At 44.4% G+C, this 13,667-nt stretch overlaps 1 protein-coding gene across 2 annotated transcripts in view; it reads right to left on the bottom strand.

Moving 5' to 3' along the window:
* Positions 1–13,667, bottom strand: part of PRKCE (protein kinase C epsilon) — a 535,093-nt gene that overhangs the window by 88,484 nt on the left and 432,942 nt on the right. The gene's annotated exons all lie outside the window — the stretch shown is intronic.

The raw sequence follows: 13,667 nt of genomic DNA, 5'->3' as shown, positions 1-13,667 counted from the left end.
AAACGAATGTCTGCTTCAATTACGCTGCTCTCCAAACAATACATCTTTTTCTTAGTTGCTTCCCCAGACAAAAGTACAAATCCAGAAAGAAACCCCCTTCTGATGAATGCTTTTGCAAGAGCAGATTTCCAACAAGGGAGGGGATTTCATCAGAGATGCCCCACTTCCAAGAGGGTGTTGTCACAGGGGCATGGCATTCTCAATCCTGACAGGACCAGGACTTCTGAGCAAGCATCCCTGTTCCTTGGCCAGCAGTTCTTGCTCCCATGGTTGGTTACGGCCCCTCAAGGGAGCTCTGCTTGCCGAAGAAGCAAATACTTAAACTTGGCAACATCAGATTTCCAAAAAGCTCTTTGTTTTGGTTAAGAGGGAGAACTTTGGGTAAATTGGAGAGGGAGGAAAACCCACAGGTGGTGATTTGACATACAGAGAGCAGAGCACAGGACCACTGGCTGTTGAAGTCTCACGTTCTGAGGAAAGGCAGGAATTGCGGGCCAGGATCTCTGAAACGCTCCTCAGGGGCACTCTTGTTACCTGGAATCAGTTACCTTCTGGAGCCTCACTGAGGTAATTTTGAGACAGTATTTTCAGAAATTCATTTTCAGATGCTGTTCAAGGCATTCCAAGACCAAACAATCTTAGGATCACAGAACTAGATCATCTAATCCGGCCACCATATTTTGTGGGGAGGAAAACTGAGACCCAGCAAGGAGAAGTCATTTGCCCAAGGCCACCCAACTATGACTGAGCTTTATTGGAGTTCTGGTCCCTAATTCCTAACTCAGTATTCTTTCCACTGCAGCCACTCACCAACCAGACCTTGTGAAGACTAAAAAGACAGGTGAAATGGGGCCATGCATACAGAAAGGTGGCCTAGGGGAAGGGTGGTCCAGTGAAAAGTTCATTAGGAAATGTATCCTGTAGCCATATGCTTAGGCAATTTCCTCACCTCCCTGGAGCTGTTTCCTTGATCAACGTAAATAGGTTAGTCAAGAAATCATGGGCCACTGGGTATAACCATAGATGTATCATAACCCGTGGAAACTCTGTAGGAGCAGTCAACCAAGAAATGGTTGCAATGCAGTCTAAGAAGTGCTAGAATATAATGTAGCAGCTGCAATGTTAACAGGAGGAAGAAATAACTAATTTCACTGGAAAGAGCCAGGAAAAATGAGCTGAAGTTAAATCTCAAAGGATGAAAATGCTAGCACACACAAAAAGTTACTCCAGGAAAAGGTCTGGTATTCCTAAGCAAAGGCACAGAGTAGTGGAAACATGCTATGTTGTGACTGCTGCTGCCCAGGATCTTGGTAATAAATGCACATTGTGTACGGGTGTGTCAAAGGCCTGTCAATGAGCATCCCTGCTAGGCTCAAGTAGTGACTCAAAGAGGAGCTGGGCTGGAGAAGCCCTTGAGGAGATAGAAAAAGGTTACCTTGTGGGGTAGGAGACCAGTGTACAAACCCCAGAGAGGAAGCTAGGGTCAGGGTCAGCTTATGCATGGCTTCAAGTAAGTGGCAGAACAGTCTGGATGTGATTTTGATAACAGAGTCCTGGCCGATTTCTGAGCAGGAAAGTACCCTAACTCCTTGCTTATGAGAATTAATTGATCAAGAATGGTGGAAGAAGAGTCCCAGAAGCAAGGAGAGAGAAGGTGGCAACACTTAGCAGTATGAATCGTTAGCTTGCTGCTGCATGACCAAAGAGGGAAGCAAAGTCAATTAAGTGCAGCCTCCACCGCCTCAGCTCACTGTGGTACGCCCCACCACTCTCCTACTCACCCCACCGTTAGCCTGAGTCATCTTGAAACAAACACAGCCAACTGGGAGGGACCACAGAGACCAGCTTCAATCATTCACACAGGACTCTGCTTACCACGGCAAAGCTGCCAATTGTAGAACAATTTCCATTTTTAGTAGCTCAATCATTAGCCAAAGACATGAAGAAACAAAAATCATATGACTAAGCCTTAGAGCATTCAGTACTGGCTGTTGAATATATTGTAGCAATAATTATTCCAAGACTTCTACTTTCTATAGAACACGGCAGAGTCGTAAAATAAAATATATAGATAGCAAATTCCCCTTTATTGGATAGGTCCCAACACCTCAAATTAGCCCTTGTTTGGAAGACTCTAACCAGACAAAGTGTTTTCATCAATTTGCCAACTAGCAGGATACATTCATCCCCATTTTTGAGATGGACAAAGTGAATCTTATGAACCATGCACTCAGCCACTTGCAAAATAGAATAACAATGATAATACTAGCGGTAACTAATGTTTCGTGAGCAATGACTTGGTACTAGAGCCAGTTATTACCGCTTTATTCAATATATTAACTCTCATTCGATTCTCACAATATTTCTGTGGGGGGAGGTGATAACCCCATTTAACAGACAAAGAAACTGAGATTTAGGGAAGTTGAGTTCGTTGCCCAACATCACAGATCTAACGAGCACAGAGTCAGAGCTGGAGCCCATGGGTTCCAGAGTTGTGCCCTTAACCACTATAATGGATTATCAGTTCTCTGTGAGCTACCATAAAAGACACAAAAATAAGAGATGACAGGGTGCCTCATAATTTTTGCTTTGGACACACATTACTAGCTGAAAGACTCAAACAAATTTAATCAGGAATTTCCCTTTGGTTCCAAACTTCCTGTTTGCTCTGAACCTCTGATGTCAACGGCAGTCAGAATTCTACTTCTAAGCTGGTCAGCAATAACGTGGCTTCCTCCAAGGAATGTAAACTTGGCTTTCATCCCAGCCAGCTCGGTCTCTCCTATCTCCTCCTCCCTTCCCCTTTGTTAGGTCATAATGATTTTACCCCTCAACTGTCATTGGCAGGTAACACTGCGTGGAATCAGTTTGGGATAAAGATAGTCTCAGCCTCAAGTAGATTTGGACCCATAAAAAAGTGATGACTCCTGAAAAACTCATGCTTTATTAGGAGACAAGTCCTTCATTTATATGACATGGGAGAGGGACAGAATGACTCTCATGACTAAAGTGTACAGTCCCAAAGTCAGCTTCTTTGTCGAAGCAGCTCACATAGGGATGAGGGCATGGGGCTGGGTTCTCATGAAGGTGGCTGGGTACAATAGGGAAGTCAAGGCACCAAAGTCAGACTTTGCAGCTTTATAATACAAGCACATCTGTCAGCTGTTCTAGCCCATTGGTTACTGTCATGCACATATATCAGTAGCTATGTATCCTGTCCCTGGGTCCCAAAGTGACCACAGGAATGATCCATCACCTGGTTGTGAGATCTGGGCCCTCAGCCTGCAAAAGAGACACAGACTCGCATATCCACCAACCTGCCGCTCCCAGACCGCGGTGTTACTGCACTGCCGTTATTGTGAGGGTACCTGTAACTCCTCAGGCACTGGCTGAGCCCCCAAACAACACTGGAGATATTTTTATGTCCCGTAACTTATTTAACTATTATAATTTATGCCAAGTGCACAGGCCTTGCCATCTTATTTTAATGTATATTAGTGGTGCCATTTTACAGATGAGGAAACTGTGGCTCAGAGAGATGAGGACATTTGACCAGCACTACACAGTAAGTGGCAATACTAGGACTTGAACTGACATTCTCAGTATTCGTTTGCTAGAACTGCCATAACAAAAATCTACAGATTGAGTGACTTAACAGGAATGTTTTTTTCTCACAGTTGTGAAGGCTAGAAGTCTAAGACCAAGGTGCTGGAAGGGTTGGTTTCTTCCGAGTCTTTCTCCTTGGCTTGCAGAAGCCAAGAGAATACAGCCATGTTCTCCTAGTTTCTTCACAAGGGCTTCCGTTGGGCTTGTCTGTGCCCTAATCTCCTCTTCTTATAAGGACATCAGTCGTGTTGGATTAGGTCATCCACATGACCTCATTTTGCCTTAATTACATCTTTAAAGGCCCTATCTCCAAACGCCATCACATTCTGAGGTACTGGGGATTAGAACTTCAACATATGAATCTGGGGGTCAGGGGCATGATTCAGCCCTCATGATTCATGACCCTCTGACTCTAAAACTGTGCTGTTTGGCCAACCAATAATGATGGCGCCTCCTAGGTGTCAAAGACTGCACTTAGCACTTCGGCAAATGTCTTCTCACGTGATTTGCAAAACAGTCCAGAGAGGTTTGCATTATAATTCCCATGGTACTGTGAGAAAACTGCATTTCAAACTTGTAATTATTCTACCCAGGCAAACACAACAGAGATGAGGCAGACCCAGGATTCAGCCTCACTCTTCTGACCCCAAACTCTGTGTTGTCTCCAACATACAATGTTGCTTCCCATGTAAAACTGTGACTGGTAGCAAAGAGGACAGGGTGGCCTGACAGTGGCAGTGACGGTGGTGGGATCTGACAAGGTTTCCTTTTTGGGAAGATCATAAATCTGGTGGACAGGAAGAGTAGCTACTGCATAAGGTTGGTGTGATGACTACATAATACGTGCAACGTGTTTAGACTAGTGTCTGGCCACACAAAGGCTAAGTGTTTTGCTGTTATTGTTGTTGCTGCTGCCATTGCTGCTATTATTATTCTTATTTGCTTCTGGATAAAGAGGGTAGATTTTGAATACCTACCACTAGTTTGCTTTCCTTCCCGTAACTCCGCACAAGGATGGAGAGAATACGAAAAGAAACACAACACAGTGTTGGGATCTGGAAAGTAAATGGTTGAGAGACAACTAAGTTAGTAGATCCAAGAAAGCTGGATCCTGAGCCAGCAATGGGGAAGGTCAAGAGCAACTGAATTCATTCTGCAGAATTTCTACCCTCCCAGCCCCAAAGCTCAGGAAATATGCAGTCACAGTTAGTCTAGAGATGAGGGTGATGTGAAGAGAGAGAAAAGAGATTTGGTTGAAAACTAGTTATAAACCCATATTCTCTTTTACACTTGGTAAGGCCCCTTCCCTGTTCCTAGAGGTGTATCCTCTGGAGAAGTGAAACAGGATCTCTAGACTAAGCAAGGGGTGAGGGTAGGTGGGTATGAGGGTATGGTACTGAGCACAGGAGAATTAAATAAACATGTGTACTCTGGAGGCCAGGTCCTCCAACCTGGCTTCACTTGGTTCCTGGATGGCCACCAGGCCAACCCCCTTAGGCAGGACTCTGGAAGCAACTGAAGCACTCCAAGAGGAAAGGCCTAACGATGCTGATAGTCCGAGGTTCTCTAAGTGGCCACCCAAGTTGACTAGTTCAATATCTGAATGCTAGTCCCAGAAAGAGAAAACAGAAGAGAAAGAATCATTAAAGAAATAAGTAATACATTTTCCAGAACTGAAGGACTTAATTTTCTAAATGGAAGAGATCTATCCTGGGTGAGTGCAATAGATGAAAACAGACCTATACCACATCATTAAATAATTTTAGAATAATGGAGACAAAGCTTTAACATGCTTCTGAAAGAGAAACATTGATCCATACAAAGGATTCAGAATCCAATTGACTTCAGATTTCTTAATAGACACACTGAGAGTTGGGAGACAATGGAACTTTAAAATTGAGTGAAAGTGTTTTTTTTAACTTCAACTTTCATTTTAAGTTCTGGGTTCTTATGCAAAACGTACATGTTTATTATACAGGTAAATGCATGCCATGGTGGTTTGCTGAACAGATCATCCCATCACCTAGGTATTAAGCCCAGCATCCATTAGCTCTTATTCCTGATGCTCTCCCTCTCCCCGCCCTCCCCGCCCCCCCCCCACAGACCCCAGTGTGTGTAGTTCCCCACCATGTGTCCATGTGTTCTCATCGTTCAGCTCCCACTTGTTAAGTGAGAACATGCAGCGTTTGGTTTTCTGTTCCTGTGTTAGTTTGCTGTGGATAACAGCTTCCGGCTTCATCCATGTCCCTGCAAAGGACATGATCTCATTCTGAAAATGCTTTTTAATCCAGAATTCTATGCCAGTCAAACTCTTCATCAAGTCTGAGAGTAAAATAAGGATGATTTTAGATATAAAAGGAAAGTCTCAACATTACACCTATATATTTGTTCTCAGAAATCTACTAAAGGTGCTTCACCAAATTGAGGCAGTATACAAAGAAAGAGGAAGGCAGAAGATACTGGAATCAGACACTTCACAGGACGGGGGAATGGAAGTCTAGGATGAAAGTCAAGTGGAATCCCAGAGTGACAGCTCTGCAGTAGGCACAGAGGACGGAGGGTAACTGTTCAGACTGGGGCACTTTAGAAGGCTTGGGGAAGGATGTATTCAAGAATATAAAATTGACAGAATACTGATTATATCTAAACATCCTAAAAGGAGATATGGACAGTTTGTTGAGAGTTTGTAGCTGAATTAATAATAATTACATAGAAAACAGAGGTAATTATTAACTCCAGGGAAAACAAACAAACAAATAAAATGCACTGAGAAGGAAAGGTAACTATAGCATACCACATAACCGAATTCCAAACAGTACTTCAAAGTCATGATAATGTATACTACATATTCATTTAACCAAAATGACAGTAAACTATATTGAGAGGATGGGAGGTTGGGAAGGGTGTGCATATGTGATAGGCTGTGGGGGTGTATAATGGGTGAGAAAGAGAACTAAATCCTCATCTTCCATAGTGGAAAGTCACTAGATAATGCCTGGAATAATTGTTTTTAGAATAATAAGGCTAGGTGCAATGGTTCATGCCTGTGTAAGCCCAGCACTTCGGGAGGCAGAGGTGGGAGGACTGCTTGAACCCAGGAGTTCCAGGTTGCAATGAGCTATGATTGCACCACTATACGGCAGCCTGGGTGACAGAGAAAGACCCTGTCTCAAAAAAAAAAAAAAAAGTAACAATAAGATAATGTTATTTGGGAATATAGAGGTACATACTGAAAGACCCAGCTATGAGTGGAAAGTGGTTGCTTCTTTGGAAGGGGAAATTGAGGGGAGGGAGGGCAGAAAACTGCTTTTTATTTCCCAAAACACCCTGTAGAACTGATTCATCTACATGCATATCTTTATAACATCTAAGCTTTATACGATCTCACTGTGTAAACTCGGGTGAATTATTCCACAATCTTAGTTTCCAAGTTCCACATCTATAAAACAAAGGAGTTGGATTATGCAGTCTCCGAGGCCCTCCCTGATATAACATTCGCTCATCATTTCTGCCATGGAGCTGATCTCTTCCCATTAGAGACTCGACCCTTACATCCTTAGGAGTTTTATGTCAAAAGATCATTTTCTATAATGGGTGGGGTAACACTGACAGCTAAGAATGATGCTCTCTGGGGAAAATTATCCCCAAGTACCCTCAGTGAGTCCTAGAAGATTCAAAGGCAGAAAGAGATGCCTCTACCTTCTCCTCCCTTTCTTTGTATTACAGCATTAAATAACTTGATAATGTATTAAAAGTGGATGAGACTACACATTAGACCTTCCAGTTATTAAGTCAGGTTTAACTAAAGACCTTCATCAAGTCAGGAAATCCCTAACTGTGTGCCAACGGCAGGATATGATTCCAGAGATCAAGGCGCACATTTCCCCCTCTGACTAGCAGGATGGCAGGACTGAAATTTATATCACAACTTCGTATGCATTTTCCATATGGAGGCCTGGCTCAGAGGGCTCAACTAGAGACCTCAGTATGACCCCAGCTCCTTCTAGGAAAGCCCCTCCTAAGCCTTTCCTTTGGGCTTTGTTCCCTGGCTCTAGATATAACAAGATATTTAAGACAGGTTTACAAGGTGCACTGAGGTTCTGACTGCATTTTTTTGGGGGGAGGGGGAGGGTAGGGAGACAGAGTCTTGCACCGTCACCCAGGCTGGAGTGCAATGGCGCTGTCTCAGCTCACTGCAACCTCCGCTTCCCAGGTTCAAGCAATTCTCCTGCCTCAGCCTCCTGAGTAGCTGGGATTACAGATGTCCACCACCACACCCAGCTAATTTTTGTATTTTTAATAGAGACAGGGATTTATCATGTTGGCCAGGCTGGTCTCAAGCTCCTGACTTCAGGTGATCCTCCCACCTTGGCCTCCCAAAGTGTTAGGATTACAGGCATGAGCCACCATGCCTGGCCCTTGCTCTTAATTCTCATTTGACTTTTTGAAAATATCATGGTCAAGAAGGAAAGCCCTTTCTAAGCACCTCCTGAGCATAGGAGAATCTAGGCTTGGCCAAGGCAAAGGCACCTCATCTCTCCTTGTCTCCCCTCTGCTCAACTCTGGCACCAGGCACATGACAGGCATGGAAGGAAGGCTGACTCTCAGGGAGTGACAATGAGGGCTCATTAGAGATCAAAAGGCTGGCAGAATTTAAGGAGGGAGAGCTTTATAATTACACCTTTCTCCTCTGGTAAAAATCAAATTTTAGTGATCAAAATGAGAAATGTTAATTATTCATGATATGTTACATAAATAAGATGCTCTGTCATTTCCCACTGGATATGAAAATATCCTCTGTCACAGTCTGACTTCCAGCAGTCACTCTCTGATACCTTTTGAAGGAGACAAGGCAGGTACAATCTGAACTTCACAAGTGGAGACCAGTCATGAAGAGTGTAAGTTGCTCAAGAAGATTTCTCAGAAGGTTCTCTAGAAACTGTTAAACTGTTTACCCTTAGGTAGCTATGAGTTTGATGAAGAAAATCTGACTTTACACCTTTCTTCATTGCTTACATTTTTATTTTTCCTATGACTACTATTTATCATTTCAAAAAAGAAAGACTTCAGTTTTATCAGAAGGAAAGAATGAAGAAAAAAGGACAAGAAAGAATTCGTTTCTCTAATGTGATTACAGGCATCCCTTTTGGAGACTGGGCTGGATAAGAAATCTCTAATGTTCTTTCACTGTATCTTAATAACGTAAATTCGAGGTATAATGTGACTGGCTGACATTCACCAAGAACTTATTGCGGGGGGGAGTACTCAAAATTATTTAGACCTGTTCACTCATGAAATCCCTACAACTTTGTGAGAAAGGTGTAACTATCATTCCCACTTTGTAGATGAGGACACAGGCAGAAAGCTTGGGCACACGTGGTCAGGGCTGTGGAATCTACATTCTTCTTCACCCTCTGCTGCACAGCGCTCCTGGCTTCTAGATTACAAAACAATAAGAAGATACCTTTCTGGCTGCCAAGCCGTCAGCTCTATTCCCAAGCCCCCCCTGCTCCCCTCACTGTCTGAGGCATCGTCACAAAATCTCTCCTTCATGACATGTGGACAGAGGGAGCGTTCTCTGAAAGTCAGCTGCTGCCATTGCAGCTTGGAGAGAAACACGCATAAGCACTGAGCAGCAAGTTGAGGAGGGGAACGTTCCCTGAATCAACCTCGGAGGGAAGGCCCACCCTTCAAAAACCTGCCACAGTGTCTACAAGTGTATGGGGAGGGTTGGTGGTCAGATGCCATAATTAGGAAGGGTGGAAACAGGTGATCTAATGCGTTCTACTACAGCACATGGGACAGGAATCACCTCTCCCAACGCCCCTACCTCTCCCCACGCCCCAGCAGGGGACACAGAGACAGCGCCCTCAGCTGTCTAGGGTTAAAGAGACCAGAGGAAAAGGAGATTGTGCCTATCTGCTTGGGCTCTCTTTCAAGTGTGAGCCAGAGAAATGACTTCTCTTACTTGGACACGGACCAGTTAGCTGCTAATTAGTTTGTATATCAATTCCAACAGGAAGGCTAGAAAGTTCTATCTCAACTTAAGCAATGATGCTTGTCCTCCTAAACTTGGTCTTGCCTGTCTCCCAAATAAATTCCCTGCATCACACAAAACACGATCTCTGGTTGGATCAGAACAGCCAGAAGCAAACAGGCAGAAACACATAAACACCTACACACCACCTCTCCATCAACCTCATATAGACTTCCCCATAGAACCTTTCACAGAGTCTTTTGTAGGTTGATACCAAGGCGGCATGGGAAACACAGACCACAGGGTCCCCATGAATCCATAAAAAAAAGATTAGAAATGGGGTACTTTTTAGGGTCACGGAAAAAATATGTTGTGCACCAGAAATGCTTCAAACACAGACTGGAGAAATATCGGCCGCTCACAGCTGGGCCACCGCTTGATGAGGTCCTGAGGACAGAATGAAATTCTCTTGAGCTGTGGTCCCCAAATCACCTAGGGAACACTTTTTTAAAAACACAAATTCCTGAACTCCATATATCAGAGCTATTGACTCAATAGCACCTGGAGTATTACTCTGGAACCTGTGTTTACAATTATGGTAAAACATGCAGGAAAGGAGACAGAATAGTGAACTCCAAGTGCCCATCATCCATCTCCAGTAATCACCCACTCATGACCATTCTGTTTTCACCCATCCTCTTACCTACTTCCCCTCTCCCTGTATTACAGGATCTGTATTCTTCTAAAGCCAGGGACCCTGAGGCAGTCAGATCATGGATGTGAACTGGAAACCACTGATAGAGACACAGATTAGGAGCAAGCGAATCCTAGGGACAAGGGGGGCAAAGCCTCAGAGAAGTGAAAGGGAACGGTATTTAGGGGATAATGGCAAGTAATTTGGAATGCCTAAAGGGTGGCAATGGGGATAAGGGCCAAAAGGTCATCAGGGCCATCGGGGCCCTGTTAACAGGTGTGGTATCTTTCTGAGAAGCACAAAACTGCATCTCCTCTGGGCAGAAAAGCATCCCTTGCTCAGGTCTTGAATATGTCTCATCTGCTCATGTCTCATCTGCATCTTCTCTGGGCAGAAAAGCATCCCTTTCTCAGGGTTGAAGCTGCCCATGCAAGTGGAGAGGGCTGGATGCCTTTCCCCACCCACTGCCTTGTACCCTTCACTTCTGCTGGGCCCAGACCACAAAGCTATGCACAGCAGCCCCAGGGCCGGAGCGTGAAGAGGTCTGGTCTCCAAAGGGGTTTGGACTTTACCTTACTAGGGCTTATAAGGGCTGCAGGCAGCTAAGAAGGGAAACGTGCAACAACCAGTCTGTGTTTTAGAAGAATAGTGGGCAGCAATGGAGAGGAGGTGGATGGATAGACTGGAGGGCTGAAAACTGAGAGTCAGTGAGCTAGTGAAGACAGTAACTACGGCAAAGTAGTCAGGGAAGAAGGGAGAAGGCCAAGAAGGTCCAACCTTGATGGAAGAGGTTTACAGGAGAGATCTTGTAGGGGTTCTGGAAATAACGAGGGGCTAGATATAGAGGACTGCTGGATGCAGAAAAGAGTCACTGGCAGGTAGAAGTTGTCTGAAGCCATAGGAAGGTTGAAATTGCCTGGTAGGTAGAATAAGAATGAAGAGGGATGAAGGACATGGAGAAAACCAGCATTTAGAGGACGAAGGAGCCAGCCACGGTGATAAGAATGGTTAGGGTGATGGGAAGGGAGGTGGGCAGAAGAGGATGGCTCTCAGAAGCCAACTGAGGAGAAATGGTTAGGGCAATGGGCAGGGAGGTGGTGAGAAGAGAATAGTTCATAGAAGCCAATGGAGCAAAAGTGGTCATGGGTTGGCGAGAGAAAGGCACTCATTTAGGAAAGCAGAAATGTAAAGGAAGGTCAAATTTGGAGTACCTAGAATGATTAGTGAAGGAGTTTCAAGTTGGACTTGAAAAGGTGGGGTACCAAGTGTCATGGTGTGTAGCATGAGTTGGTGCATAAGTAATACCTCCTAAGTCTGTCATTTACCAAGTATGCTTTGGACACATTCCTTATGTTGAGTCTCTGTATCCCTGCAATAAAATATGGGTGATTCTACTCACTCTATTAGAGATGGGGAAGACATCTCAAGGAATGGCAGTGTTTCTTCTCGTCCTTGGCACCTAACAATGCACAGCCTTGTAGTACGATGATCTTTTCAAGTATCCAACTCCCGCATCTCTAACTAGCTTGCAAATTGCTTTGAGGATAGGGATTAAAAAGACCATTAACTGAAGTTAATGGTCCTATGTTGATATTTATTATATACAAAGCAAGATGAGCATGTAGAATAAGAATAAAGGAAGATTGAAGGTTTAATGAAAAGAAGAAATGACCCTTCGAGTTTGAAATTTAGTGAAGGATCCATATAGGCGTCCAATCCTACCACAAGGTGAACAGTGGCAGGTGCAGCAATGGAAGTCTCAAATTGCAATTTCTTCACAAAGGAAAGTGTGAGGGATGGAGAGACTCACTCTGGCTGACAGGACAAAGCAGGCAGTGCTGCATGAAGTTTAGGGGCTGGACAGAGGAGGTGCAAAGCAGGGCAGAAGCAGAGCTAAGTTGGAAATTGGCAGGTGAGTTTGAGGAAAGCTAAGAACCTTTGTGGGTGTGAAACAAGGGGTGTGGGAAGTGAGGAGAGAAAGGTGTATGAAGCTGTAGCAGACACAGCCCAAAGTCACCCCCAAGTCATGCCCTGGTATAATCCCATAATCTTTTGCCCTTGAGTAAGGTGGGACCTGTGACTCACCTCTTAACAACAGAATATGGCAAAGCTGATGTGGGACCACTACTGGGATCATGTGACATTATATGGCAAAGGGATTTTGCAGATATAACTAAGGCTCCTGCTCATCTGACTTTGAGTTAATCAAAAGGGACATTATCTTGGGTAAGCCTGATTAGGGCCATTGAAAAGAAGGTCTAGGCCTTCCCTGAAGTTAGAGGCTTGCGGCAGAAAAGACCTGCTCTCCCGCTGGCCTTGAAGGATCAAGCTATGTGAGTTCTAAAGCCACAAAGAAAAAAATTCTACCCACAAGCACATGAGCTTGAAAGATGAGCCCAAACTTCAGATAAGAATGCAGCCTGGCGACACCTCAATCACAGCCTTGTGAGACCCTGAACAGGGCAGGTAGATAAGTCACACCTGGACTCCTGACCCATAGAAACTGTGAGATCATGGATGAGTGCTGTTTGAAGCCATTACGTTTGTGGTAATTGGATATGCAGCATGCATGGACTCCCATGGCAGAGGGCCGTGAATGGCAGACTAGGAAGTATGGGCTTTATTATATGGGTTCTAGGAAACCACTGACTAAGGAAGCTAAGAGATGGCAGAAGGAAGGGGAGCCTCGAATGGGGTTGACCACTCGAGGTTCCGAAGAACATCTGGCCAGGGCACTGCTCCCAGGAGCAGGTTAGTGATGTTCAGGTGAGTAACCCAGTTCTAGGTTAAACCAAACCAGCTACTGTTCTACACAATTAAAAAAAAAAAAAAAAAAAAAGGGAAGCAAAGACCAAGTAAAGAAATTAACAGCCACTGAGAAAACTAAAGTTCCTTAAGGAACTTTAGTGTCCTTGTTGCTAATTATAAATATTTACTCTTCCCAGAATTCCTGACCTCATAGAAGAGCCTGCATAAATAGTCTTGCTCTTTCTGGAAAATTAGTGTGCACGTGCATGTGTGTGTGTGTGCATGTGCATGTGCGTGCATGTGTGTGTGTGCACGTGTGTGTGTTTCTTGGAAGGGGAGTGGGCAGTAATAAAGGATTGGATGATCTGCAAAAAGTCACTTCCTGTTGGATATTGTCTAGTTCCCATTCCCAAGATCATAAACCCCAGTCCCTCAAGCAACTCCTCCTTCCTTGATTCTATCTGCTGGAGACAACTAAGCCAAACAAACTCAGGAAGTGGCAAGAGGCTGGGAAGGGGAGGAAGTTCGTGGCACAGAAGAAAAACGTAAAGAGAATGCCCTGATGTTCAAGGAAGAGGGTGGAGGAGAGAGAGAAATGAAGGTCACTCCAAGGTCACCTGGCACCAAGCCTTTAAAATGTCA

The sequence above is a fragment of the Sapajus apella genome, unplaced genomic scaffold (genome assembly GCF_009761245.1).
Source record: "Sapajus apella isolate SASKATOON/1434 unplaced genomic scaffold, GSC_monkey_1.0 scaffold44, whole genome shotgun sequence".
Classification (NCBI taxonomy): Eukaryota; Metazoa; Chordata; class Mammalia; order Primates; family Cebidae; genus Sapajus; species Sapajus apella.
The sequence above is the reverse complement of the archived record's forward strand: the minus strand, read 5'-3'. Positions and strand labels throughout refer to the sequence as shown.